This window comes from Oxyura jamaicensis, chromosome 20 (assembly GCF_011077185.1).
Source record: "Oxyura jamaicensis isolate SHBP4307 breed ruddy duck chromosome 20, BPBGC_Ojam_1.0, whole genome shotgun sequence".
Lineage (NCBI taxonomy): Eukaryota > Metazoa > Chordata > Aves > Anseriformes > Anatidae > Oxyura > Oxyura jamaicensis.
The window spans coordinates 15,616,299-15,627,875 of NC_048912.1; positions in this window are offsets into that span (position 1 = coordinate 15,616,299).

Sequence of the window (11,577 nt, forward strand, 5' to 3'; positions counted from 1 at the left end):
AGCTGGGTGTGAAGAGCAGCTGATTGAGGAAGAGATGCATCAGATGCCTCTTGTGCAAAGCAATCTCCTGATTGTGGAGAGCAGCAGGTGCGGTGCTGCCAGCTCACCTGCGGAGATACAGACTTGCCTGCCAAGGGTGAAGGAAGGGCAAGGAGAGGGCAGGGACATGTGTGCATATAGAGAAGGTCTGATGGACCTCATGTGCTGTGCCAGCTGTGCATGGACAGATTGCTGGGGGTGCCAGGCAGCCCTGTAGGAGCACAAGGCTGAGGTGTCTGGCTGGCTGAGCACAGCCTGTGGACAGCACGAGCTGCACCTTCCCCACGCCATGTGAGCCACTGGTGCTGCCAGGGATGTAGCTGTGGCTGCAGGCAGAGGCACAGCGAAGCACAGCAGGGCACAGATCTGACCCTGGTGACCCCCTCTCTTGGGGCTGGGTCATGCGAGTGCTGGCCAGAGAGAGGCAAAACCGCCTGGGGCAGGGCTGCAGCCCCAAGAGCACCAGTGCATGGGGCTCAGCTGGTCCCAGCCCCTCCGCTCACCCCCTGTGCCTGCAGTGGTGGTGGCGAGCATGGAACCTCCCTGAGCACATCACTGGGGACAGGGCACGGGTCCGAGCAGCCCTGCAGGCCCTGTCCCTGGAGAGTGTGGGCCTGGCAGGGCCATCCTGCTCTCCACTAGTGGCAGATGGCAGGATGTGCTGATGCTGGGATGTTCTTCACCATCTGTTAGGTCTAATTGACTTCCTGTAGAAGTTCTTAAGAAAAAAATTAAACCAGTTGCAAGAACAAAATTGTTAATTAAAAGGCCTTTTGATTAGATGGACAAATATTTACCAATTATCACTGACCTCATCTACTGTATTTTTTGTCCACACACTCCACAATCAGCAGTTATCTCAACAATTAGGTTTGCTCTGAAGGATCCCCTGCATGATCCTTCCCTTCTGAGCAGCCCCAGAGCAGGATGTTCTGGCTTGTGGTGCCCTGGTATGGCCCCACAGGAGCCCCAGGCACTGCCCCGTGCCCCAGAGCCCCCCCCCCCCATGTCCCTGCCCACACCATCGCAACTCAGCTCTGCTGCTGCAGCTCCCCATGACAGGGTTCTCCTTCAGCTCTGGCCCCTGGTCCCCAGACAAGCAAAGCAGCACCGTATTGCACCCAGCTCCAGCAGGGCTACCAGCCAAAGCCATTTCGGTGAGAGGCTCAGCAGGTGGGCAGGGGTCAAACCAGCAGTAGTGCTCCCCTCTGCTGGCACCAGTCTGTGCTTGGCTTTAGGGCCAGAGCGTTGCTCCTCACAGTCAGTCTGCCCTGGGACATCATCTGCCCCACTGCTTTTGGGGGTGGCATGCCAAGGACCAGCCCGTGGGAGCAGCAGGGGAGATGCAGCTGATTTCCCCCTCCTCCACACCCCACAGGCAGGGGCTGTGTGCCCGTTCGAACATCTGGCCCTCTCAGGCTGACAGCCCTGTGGGCTGCCCAGGCCCCATTTCTGGTCCACTCATGGGCAGCCCGTGGGGGTCTCATCCCCTGACTGAGCACCGCCCTGCAGCACCCATATCCAGTGAGCAGAGGGTTCAGGTCTGGTCCAAGGAAAGCAGCCTGGCCTCTGCAGAGCCTGCCCCGCACGTCCCGCTGTACCCAGGGATGCTCCTGGAGAGGGAGATGCAGGGTGCAGTGCCAGCCAGGCACTCCCAGAGTGGGTTGTCGATTTTAATGTGGTAAGAAATTGATGGATGATTCTGAGCGAGCGAATGTTCAGTGTAAATTACCCATGTTAGTCTCCAATCCGTGGCTAATTCATTAGACACACATTTCTACACAAAAATAAAAGGCCTTCTGCATGCATTGTTCACCAAACGCTCTGAAATAAAAGATCTGGGGAGGCGAGGCAGGCTGTTGACCCACTCTTGTGGTTAAATCCTAATTCCTAGCATCCCTGCTCCTGTGGGAAGGGCTCCAGCCCCATGTGCCACACACGCACCGCCAGCCGCTCCCCGCAGCCTGCGCTGGGCTGCCTTGCCGGGGCAGCAGGGCTGGATGTGTCCCAGGGGTGCGCAGCACAGGGTCCGGCCCCGCAGATGCCCGGACCTGGGCACGCAGCCCTGGGGCAGGGCACGGGGAGCAGCGCCAGCTGGCAGCCAGAGACACCGGGCATCAGACCTGGTGGGACGGGATGTCTGTGAAGGCCCATTCCCATGATCTAGCACCATTTAGAGTCTTATTAATGGAGTGGGAAAGCTAATTGTGATTAAAATAACGAAGGTGCTAAGCAGAGATAATTCTGCACTGAAGGGCAAAATAGATTTTTAAAAAGTGAATAAAAAGGGAAAAGACCGAGTAGCTGCTCTTTAAAAATACAGAGATCAGTAAGTGAGGATTCACTTTTTTATTAGCACAGGAATCTCAGGGGAGAGATGCGTCTGCATTCCCAGTGCCTGAGACTGAACAGCTCTTAATAAATGGCATGCCATCGATGCTGGGCCTGCCTGCTTTATTACCATGACTACTGCACTCTGCTTTTATAGAAAACTAAATATTGAACAAAGAGCAGGTGCGTGGAGGATCCCAGCCCTCCCAAGCCATCAGTGCCGTCTCCACGGGCAGCCCACAGCCCCTGTGGCTGCAGCTGGGTGGCAGAGGCACGTGGGGCATGGACCTGGCCAAGCTGAGGTGACAAGGTGGGCAGGAGACCCTCCTCTGGGCAGCTGGAAATGTACGTCTGGACGGAGCAGAGCTTTGCCTGCCAGCAGCTGCGGGACAAGCGAGATGGGTTGCTCTGCGGGTGGCTGTCCCTTGGAGGGCACAGAGCAGGGCTGGGAGGGGACAGGGACCTCCTCCTGCCAGTGCCACCTTGCAGCGCGGAGTGGCGGGGGGCTCAGCGCAGCACCTGAAGCTGACGTGCCCCAGGGAAGGACACGCTGCAGAAGTAGCCATTGCCAGCCTCCCTGCAGGCCTTGCCTGCTGGTTTTCACCACGCTCAGGGACCTAGAAACTAAGCAAACATCTCGTAGCTCCTTCTTCCCGTAATGACTAGTGCATGAGGCAGCAGGGAAGTAGTTTGCAAATCAGGACCGCTAGAGGTTACTGCTTTTGTAAATAGATGGCATGCAAGCGCTCAAGGTAAGCGTGATGGGAGGAGAGCCCAAGCCTCAGCATTGCTCCTGCCCTGCGAAAATACCTTTTTTCTTGTCCTGCATTTGGAGGGCTTCCCAACACCTGACTCTGCCTCGCAGCTCCTGGACCTCAGCTCTCTGGGTGCCCCCACGGCTTTCTGCTCCCCCACCCTTGCTGTGCATTTTTATTCACCCCTCTAAATGTTCTAATACTGTAAAAGATCCATCAGAAACCTTCCACTCCAGAGGGATATATATTATCTAAATTTGATAAGACAACTTAATTTCTCTCCGTGTCTGTTACTGGCGATAAAACTGGGAGACTTTTATGACCTGGAGTCCTCTGTAAGATTGTCAGGAACTTATTATACAAGGTATAACTGGATTTCTCTCCACAGATGGCTCGCAGCCATGAGCTGTAACGCAATTCTGCAGCACATTTGGTAGAATAAATGCAAAGAGCTTGTTACAGTGAGTTAGATAAGGGAGACGGGAACACGGCTCTTGCAGGCTAATTCGGAATCTGATCTGCCTTTTCCCTTGCTGTGAAGGACGACTTGGAAAAGTGCATTTCACGCCAAGGAAGGAGCCAAGCACTTCCCAGAGCTGCCTGGGACCAGTGTGGCAGCCAGTGTGGCACTTGAGGTGGGGACAGGCCTGGCAGCACCGCAGCAGAGCTGTTCGCCCTGGTGCTCATCACGCAGCAGCAATTTCGCTGGCAAACTAGCCCCGGCAGGTACCTTCCCGCGTGGCGATGAGGGACAGCAGGCTCCTCTCTGAGGCTCTTGCAGCATGCTCATCCTTTATAGTTATCACACAGCCCATTCTGGCTCTGACCAGATAAAGACTGGTGATTTTTTATTTACTGATTTTTTATTTCAGCATCCTGTGGGCAGGATGCCACAGAGCACACTCATTTATCTCAATTTGCTCCCTCCCACCTCCCTTCCCTAATTTTTCAGCAGAGCCTTGGAGGTGAAAGCCTTATCTGTGCAGCTCTCCTGCACTTGGAAAGCAATCTTGGCCTCTCCTTGTAGAGGCCCTGACAGGGCTATTTACTGTCAGAGTGGCGGCCATGCGGGCCGGGGATGCTGTTGGTCCCTCCGCAGCCACGGGCAGCCCCACGCTGTGCCAGCCCCAGCTCTGCGTGCCCGAGGCTCGTGTGGGGTTGCCGGGGCTCCCGGTCACACTGCTCCCCGTGCAAGAGCTGTGCCCCAGCAGCAAACGCTCCCCGGGCTCAGACTGGGTGAGAGGAAATGTGACCTGTTGGAAGCGATTGCCCTGTGACAGCGCCTTCCCTTCCAGCACTTCTGGCTGCCTGCTCTTGCTGCAGACCCCAGTGCAGGTGGCCCTGACCCCGCAGCCCCGTGCCAGCCCCGCGCCCGGTTGCATCCCGGGCTCCGTCCCCAAGAGCCGCTGCTCCCAGCCCTCAGCCCCGTGGGGACGGCAGCCTTGCCCAGACCAGAGCGTGCAGCACAATGTGGCCACATTAATTCTGGCAAAATGCGTTGTTACGTGCATCAGGTTTTGTAATGGAACATGCTTAAAATTCAATAGAAAGAAAGATTAAAAAAGAAGTTTCTTATCTAAAGGAGCCATAGAGTCAGTGAAGAAATTATGAAAATCTCGTTGTCCAAGGTTAAAGAGTGAGAGCTGAGGCATGAAAAGGCAGGAGATAAGATGAAATGTTTTCTGTTCAAATGAATGGGCTCCACTCTGCTCCGTAATAAATGATCAGTGTCAATATGACAAATTAATTCTGCATTGAGTTCCATTCAGTGTGCAGTGGGCGGGGAGGGGCTGGGTGGAGTGGCCGAGTCCCAGCCGCAGCCTCCCACCAGCCCAATCAGGGCAATGGGGCGAAACAGGGAATTTGCAGGCTGCTGTTCCAGGAGCAGCTCCTGCAGGATGGTGCAGACAGCCCCCGGCCAGGAGCTGGGCTCATGGAGCTGCAGGGCATGAAGGGGATTGGCCCCACCGCCCCCGAGCTACCCCTGGGCTGCTGCTGCACCAGGGCTCTGCTCAAGCCGCCTCCGGGGCTGGGCTCTGCTGGCAGAGGGGAGCGGGTACCCCAGGAATGGTGGGGAGCAGCTACCCCAGGGCACTTGCATCAAGTGCTCCTCGTCCCCCCAGGCACTGTGGGGGGACAGAGAGGGGCCCCCCCAAGGGTAAGGGAATGGGAGTGACATGTTCTGGGCTGGCAGTTGCCACAGCAGAGCCACGCCAGCACGAGATGCTGCTGGCAAAGCAGCCAGGTGACCCCGCAGAAGAAATTGGACCTTTTAAAAGAGACAGTGATAAATGAAGCTCTGTTCCAGCTCACAAGGCACAGCAGGAAGGGGCAGGGAGCTGCTGCCAGGAGCTGCTCGCTGAAGGTCACGCAGGAGCTGGACGGTGCTGCCACGTGGGAACTGTGGCTGTGCCTCCCCAGCCCTGCCCCGCTGCCATCCTGCCCGAGGCCCCTGGGGCAGCCGCTGACACCGCTGGGAGCTCATTTCTCGCTGAGCAGCAGTGAGCCCAGGGATGGGAACACGCTGCTCCTCAGGGTGAAAAGCCGGCTCCCCAACATGCCAAGCCCAGTGGAGCAGGCGGTAGCACCAGCTGCTATTGAGGTGCCCATGCTGGCTGGGATCAGCCTCTGGCCAGCCCCAGTCTGCACCACAGAGCTGGTTCAGAGCCACGCTGCACCAGGCCAGCAGGTCCAGCACAGACACTGCCGTAACTGCACCGTTCCTGTCCACGGGAGATCCTTGGCACAAGGCGCACTCTTGCAGAAGACAAATAGCAGCTGACGCACAGCACGGTTACTCCGTGTTTATCTCCAGCTGCCCGAGGGCAAGAACAGGTGAATTCACAGCAGACTGTATGCCTGGAGCTGTGTGCCCAGAGCTGTTGCAGCCCCAAGCAGCCCCCTGCCCCAGCACCGGGTGCAGGTAGGGCTGGACACAGCTTTGTCCTCACACTGGGCCAGGCTGTCTGTGGCCAGTGGGCACTGGGGATATCCCCTGCAGCTCCCAGGGATGTGCCCACACATCGGGGGGCAAATCTGTACCCTGCAAGCCCCAAGCAGACCAGGTCCCACCGCAGGGCTGAGCTGTGTCCACTGGTGCCGTAGTGCTGGTGGGTCCAGGAAGCCAGGCTTCCCTCGGAGGCGCAGCGGGCAGTCCCATGCTGGCACTATGTGTGCATGCTGCTGGGCTGCTCGGGCTGTACACTCGCACCATCCAGCTCTGCAGACTACAGGGCCAGCTCCTGGAAGAGGTAACAGCCTTCCCCATCTTGTTCTGAGAACACACACTGGAGCCAGAATGGAAACAGCAACTCAACAGCCGCGATTAAAAAAAGAAAATGAGTATAGAAATGATGTTTGTTAAAGGGAAATAGCTAACATAATCCTCAAAGGATTTTTCCTTTTGACTAAAAAAAAAAAAAATCTAATATCTTCATTTCCATACCTTTTTTAAGCTAATTTGTGGAAAATTAAAATGGTGAGCCCACAAAGGCTGCAGTTTAATTGAATCTTGCATCAGCCCTTGGTGAGCAGTCTCTCTTGGATTCCTTGATTAGTTCCCTCCATTAAATCATTTTTGCATCGTTTAGTTGAGATACTGTCTTCTGGCGGGTCTGGGACTCAGGGACCTGGGTAACTCAGTCTCCATCTGAGCAGATGTAAAATGACACGCCATGCTCTGGAGAGCCATCTGATTTGGACTCCTGTGTCCCTGGGACTCACTCTGGCACTTGCCCAGTGCTGGAGCACAGCTCCAGGAGCAGGCACAGACAGCAGCAGTAGCTTGGCACATCCCCATGCCCTGGGCACCACACGAGGAGCAGTGCTGCAAGCCCAGGGGTGGCAGCAAGGAAGGAAGCAGGAGCAGAGCTCAGCATCAGACTGCTAAGAGAGGGTGCAGGATGCTGCAGGAGCCGCAGCACGACATCCCGCAGGGGAACCCTTCCCCTCTCCCTGCCTGGCAGTGGCCCATGCAAAGACCCCAATATAGCAGCCAAACTTTGCCGCAGGGCACAAGGGCAGGATGCAGCCACAGTGCCAGGAGCCATGTGAAGCTCACCTGCTGTCCCTCTTGCTGAACAACCCTTCTCTAAGCGCAGATAAATTACACCTACCAGGGACGGCTCATAACTTAGTGGGAAGAGCGTTTACAGCAACCCTGTCCTGCGGCACATCAACCCCACAGGGACAGAGCCAATAAATCTCTCTGAAGGCAGGCATGGGCCTTGCAGCATCCTCATGAGCTCTGTATGCACTGGGGCAGCCAGCAGGGCCCCCCTCAGCACACTATAGCCCCGCAGCACTGTGCAAGGCAGGCTGCCCTCATACACTGTCCAAGCAACCCTGGCACCTCTCCCTACCCTGGCCTGTGGTGTGCGAGGTTTCTGATGGCCCTGTCAGGCTATCATGTCCTGTAGATTAAAACAGATTTATATAAAGTCCTTTTCACCCCATTAGATTACTCTGGATTAACCTTGATCTCAGTAATAGATGCTATAAATGTAAGTCCTGCTCAGGGGGATTTTATCCATATGTTCTTGGAAGGCAGAAAGTAGATAAATTCTTAGAGAAGGTCTTACTGAACGATTAGGAAGATTTAACCTCTTCACAGCCAGCTGGAGCTGCTTGCCCTGCTGCAGAGCAGCACCCTTGCAGCGGCACAGCAAGCGCTGCAGCGGCCCCGCGCTGGGGCACGTCCTGGGCTGCTCCCTGGGGAGCGCCGTGGGGCTGGTACTCGGCCGCTGCGGAGCTGCCCGCAGCCCTGCCCTCTCGGCTGCCCCCAGGGGTGCTGCAGGAGGCGGCACAGTGCACACTGCTGCTCTGCTCCTGGGGCTGGCGTTGGCACTGCCGGGCTCTGCAGCAAAGCCTTGACTTTACACCTGAGAGTCCCACAGCAACTCCTTCCAAGTCCCTCAGGACCGAGGGTGCCCCAGACTGAGGATTACCATCAGGCACCTCAGCTCTGCTAGGAAGTCCTGTGCTGCCTCTCCAGAGCCAAGAGGCTGGCCTTGATTTATAGTTTGCCCTTGATTTATAGTTTGTGGGTTCTGTAAGATCTTCATGCTTTTACCTTCAGCAGAAGGGAAAAGCCTGTTGGGCAGAGCAAACCACACTTGTTTCGATGTTTGATAGCCAAGAAACAGTTAATGCAATGAGTAATGAAGACAGGGCAAGGAATTTCAAGCAGCTCTAAGTGCACAGGAAGGAGGGAGCTGTTCATCCCTCCCCCCCAGCACCCCTCCCAGGCTGCCCCTGCCAAGCAGATCACAGTACGCGGCAGCCGCACACACCCAGAGCTGCACCCAGAAGGGGTGGCAGCAACAAGAATTAATTCCCCATCCACTCCTGCTGCTATTAAATTGCTCTGAGTGTATGCTGGATCCAGAGCCAAGCTCAGCTCTTCCAGGAGAGTCTGGCCAGAGAGCTGCCTTCTGCTTGCTGATCAGAGAAGCACCTAACATGGGAAGGGGAGCTGGGCACCAGTCAGGGCTGCAGACCTGGCCCTGGTGGAAACTGCTGCGATCATGACAACAACACAGAAGATGGGCACAAGCTGTTGACAACAGCAACAAAAGGGAGTCAGCTCTGCAAAGCTAGGCAGTACTGTAGGCAGCCAGGGCATGCTCTGGGTAGTCCACAAACACACATCCTACTCCACAGGACCCACAACGACCCTGGCTGGGCACAAAGCAGTATTTGCACAAACACAGCTTGTGTCACTGGGCTCTCCTAATCTCGAGGGCAAAGTGGCTGGTGACTGCTCCCCGTAGCAGTCAGCTGGACTGGCGCTGCTGCCAGCAGCTCTTGAAGGAGAATCTCTCTTGACAACCTGCTCCTCTCTGGCCCCAAGCAGCCCTACCGACTTCTGCACAGCACCACAGTAATGCCGACTCCTGCATAATGCCACTGCCACAGTGAATTTGCAGAGCATCTGTCTGTGCCTGACAGGCAGCCAGGTTCTCTGTCTGGAGGCACATCTCTCCAGAGGCTCTACAGCTGCACCGTGCCACACCAACCTTCCCCTGGTGACCCAGCTGCTCGGCACACCCCAGCACAGCCCACCCGGCCCCCGCTGCCCTGGCCTCCCATGCACCGCTGCTGGCTGGAGCTCTCCTCGGGACGCATCTGGTGCCGCTTGGCTCAGGCATGCCAAATCACTGCACGGCGCCACGAGAGCCCCCGGCACCCGAGAGGCCCACCAGGGTGGCTGCTGCTCACAAAGCGGGGTGGGTGCGTGGGCTGGCAGCAGCCAGGGGAAGGGTGGGCACCCCCCATCCTCGTGCTCGCACAGCTCAGGAGCCACCAGCAGTGGGGAGTGCAGAGAGCCCCGGCCCCGTGCCACTCCATCCCCAGTGGCAGCGTCCCCAGACACCACCACAGGGTGCCAGCATTTGTCCTGCCATGCTCCCCTCCTGGGGGACCGGGAGGTCTTGCCAAGACACACAGAAATTCTGCCTGCTGCCATGAGCTGTCACCTCTGATTCTGCTGAATATTTAAAAACTGCCTGAATCTGAAGTGACAAATCCATCATTGACCATCTGCCACTCCGCACGGTCACCCTGCAGCAGTCCCTGACATTTCCAGCTCTGCCCTGACACGAGCCAGTAACTCAGAGATGAAAGGCATCAGCTTCAGCAGCCTGACAGGGCACTGCCTCCCTGCCAGCCCCTGGCCTGCTTAGCATCTCAGGCAGAAGGGACAGCCGGGCAGGAGAAACCCTTCCTGCCTGGTGCAGGCGGGTGACAGGCAGTTGTCTCCTGCCAACCCACAGCCCCACACACATCGCTCAGCACTCGCACCAGCCTCCCTGCAGCAGCACAACACACAGGATAGAGCCAGCAGGGCACCAGGAGGCACAGCCACCCCCAGGCCAGCCAGGAGCGGCACCCATGGCACTCCCAGAGGTGGGGCTGCTGCCAGCCCAGCTCCCCCCTTCATGTCCCAGTGTGGGCAGCTCCCACCCGGTGCCCAGGAGCCTGCTCCATCCCCTCTGCAGGGCTGAGCACCGGGCCCCACCGCTCCACAGGAGGGCCTGGGTGGACACGTGCTTGCCCTCAGGAAACAGCCCAGCTGAAGGCTCCCTCCCTCTCACCAGGTGATCGCTGTCCTTTTACTCCTCAGCAGATCAGCTCTTGCAGCCTGCAGACCCACGGCTCCACCAAGATGACAGCAGGGAAAGGGCTGCTCTGAGACACGGTCATTCAAAGAAGAGGAGCCAGAGTTAATTGCCACTCGTCACTTTAGCAGCAAAACACTTGTGCTCCTCTGCTCAGCTGCAACAGCTCCTGCAAAGTGAGCCTACGCTCAGAGCCCCATCTCCCTGGCTTCACAGGGATGTGGGGGGGGGCTGCCCTCACAGGAGGTGCTCTCCTCCCCAGCTGTTCCCACACTGAGTGCAGGACGAGTGTTAAAACCTCCAGATTCCCAACAAGGTTGCTGCACGCTGGAGCCTGGTTAGGGGCTCAGTGGAAACCAGTGGCATTGCTCATTCCAAGTCAGCGGCGGTGCAGGCATCCTGGCAGTCCCAGAACCCCAGCAGAGCACTGGGGCTGCCCAGGAGCCCTGCACGGGGCCCAGGATGCACTCAGGCAGGTAGCCAGGCTCCTGGGGCTCCAGGAAGGGTTCCCAGCTCTCACTGGTGGCTGCTCCAGGTGCCTGCAGAGCCCCTTCCTGGCCATGTTGCTGCTGAGGCTCCGTGCTGCAGCAAGCCCACAGGGCTCCACACTACTTCTGCCAGGACCGCAGCAGCCTGATGGGGGAGGCGGTGCGGCTGGGTGCCAGGAGACCTCACGGGGGACGCTGGGGGCTGCGGCCCTACGCCTCCAGCTTGGCTCAGGCCCCGGGCAGAGACAGCAGGGCTGCGGGAGAGCTCCCGCCTGCCGCTCGCTCCATACTTGTAGCTGGCACAGAGCTGCAATTTACAATCAACCTGCTGTTTGAGCTAATTGTGCTGTAATTGCTGAGCTGTGTTCCCTCCTGTTTCACCAGAGAGCGGCAGTTCTTACGCGCCTCTTGGCAAGCCGGCACATCCCGTGGTTGGCCCCTGTGCTCAGCCTGCCTGCTCCCACCCCAGCTGTGCCTCCAGGCAGAGGCAGCTCTCCTTTCGCTCCCTCTGCCATCTCCAGTGCCTGGAAGCCACTGGTCCCTCTGCAAGCCCCCACTGGAAGCAGCTGCTGGAGTGTGACCAGGCACTGCTGTGCCACGGGGGCACGGGTGAGCAGTTGCCAGGGCACTCCTCCAGGAGACCTCCCTGGGAAGGCATCTTGCCAATGTTTCATTTTGATTAGATAAATTTTGAACAAACAGAGGAGCAGAGCAGACCTTGCCTGAGTTGCAGGGGCCGTCAGGACAGAGCCTGGGGTGCCCGTTGCCCCACAGGCAGCTGATGCCGAGCTGTAAGGAGGAGAAATGCCAGGTTATCAATTGTAATTAAAGGACACTGTCACTGGA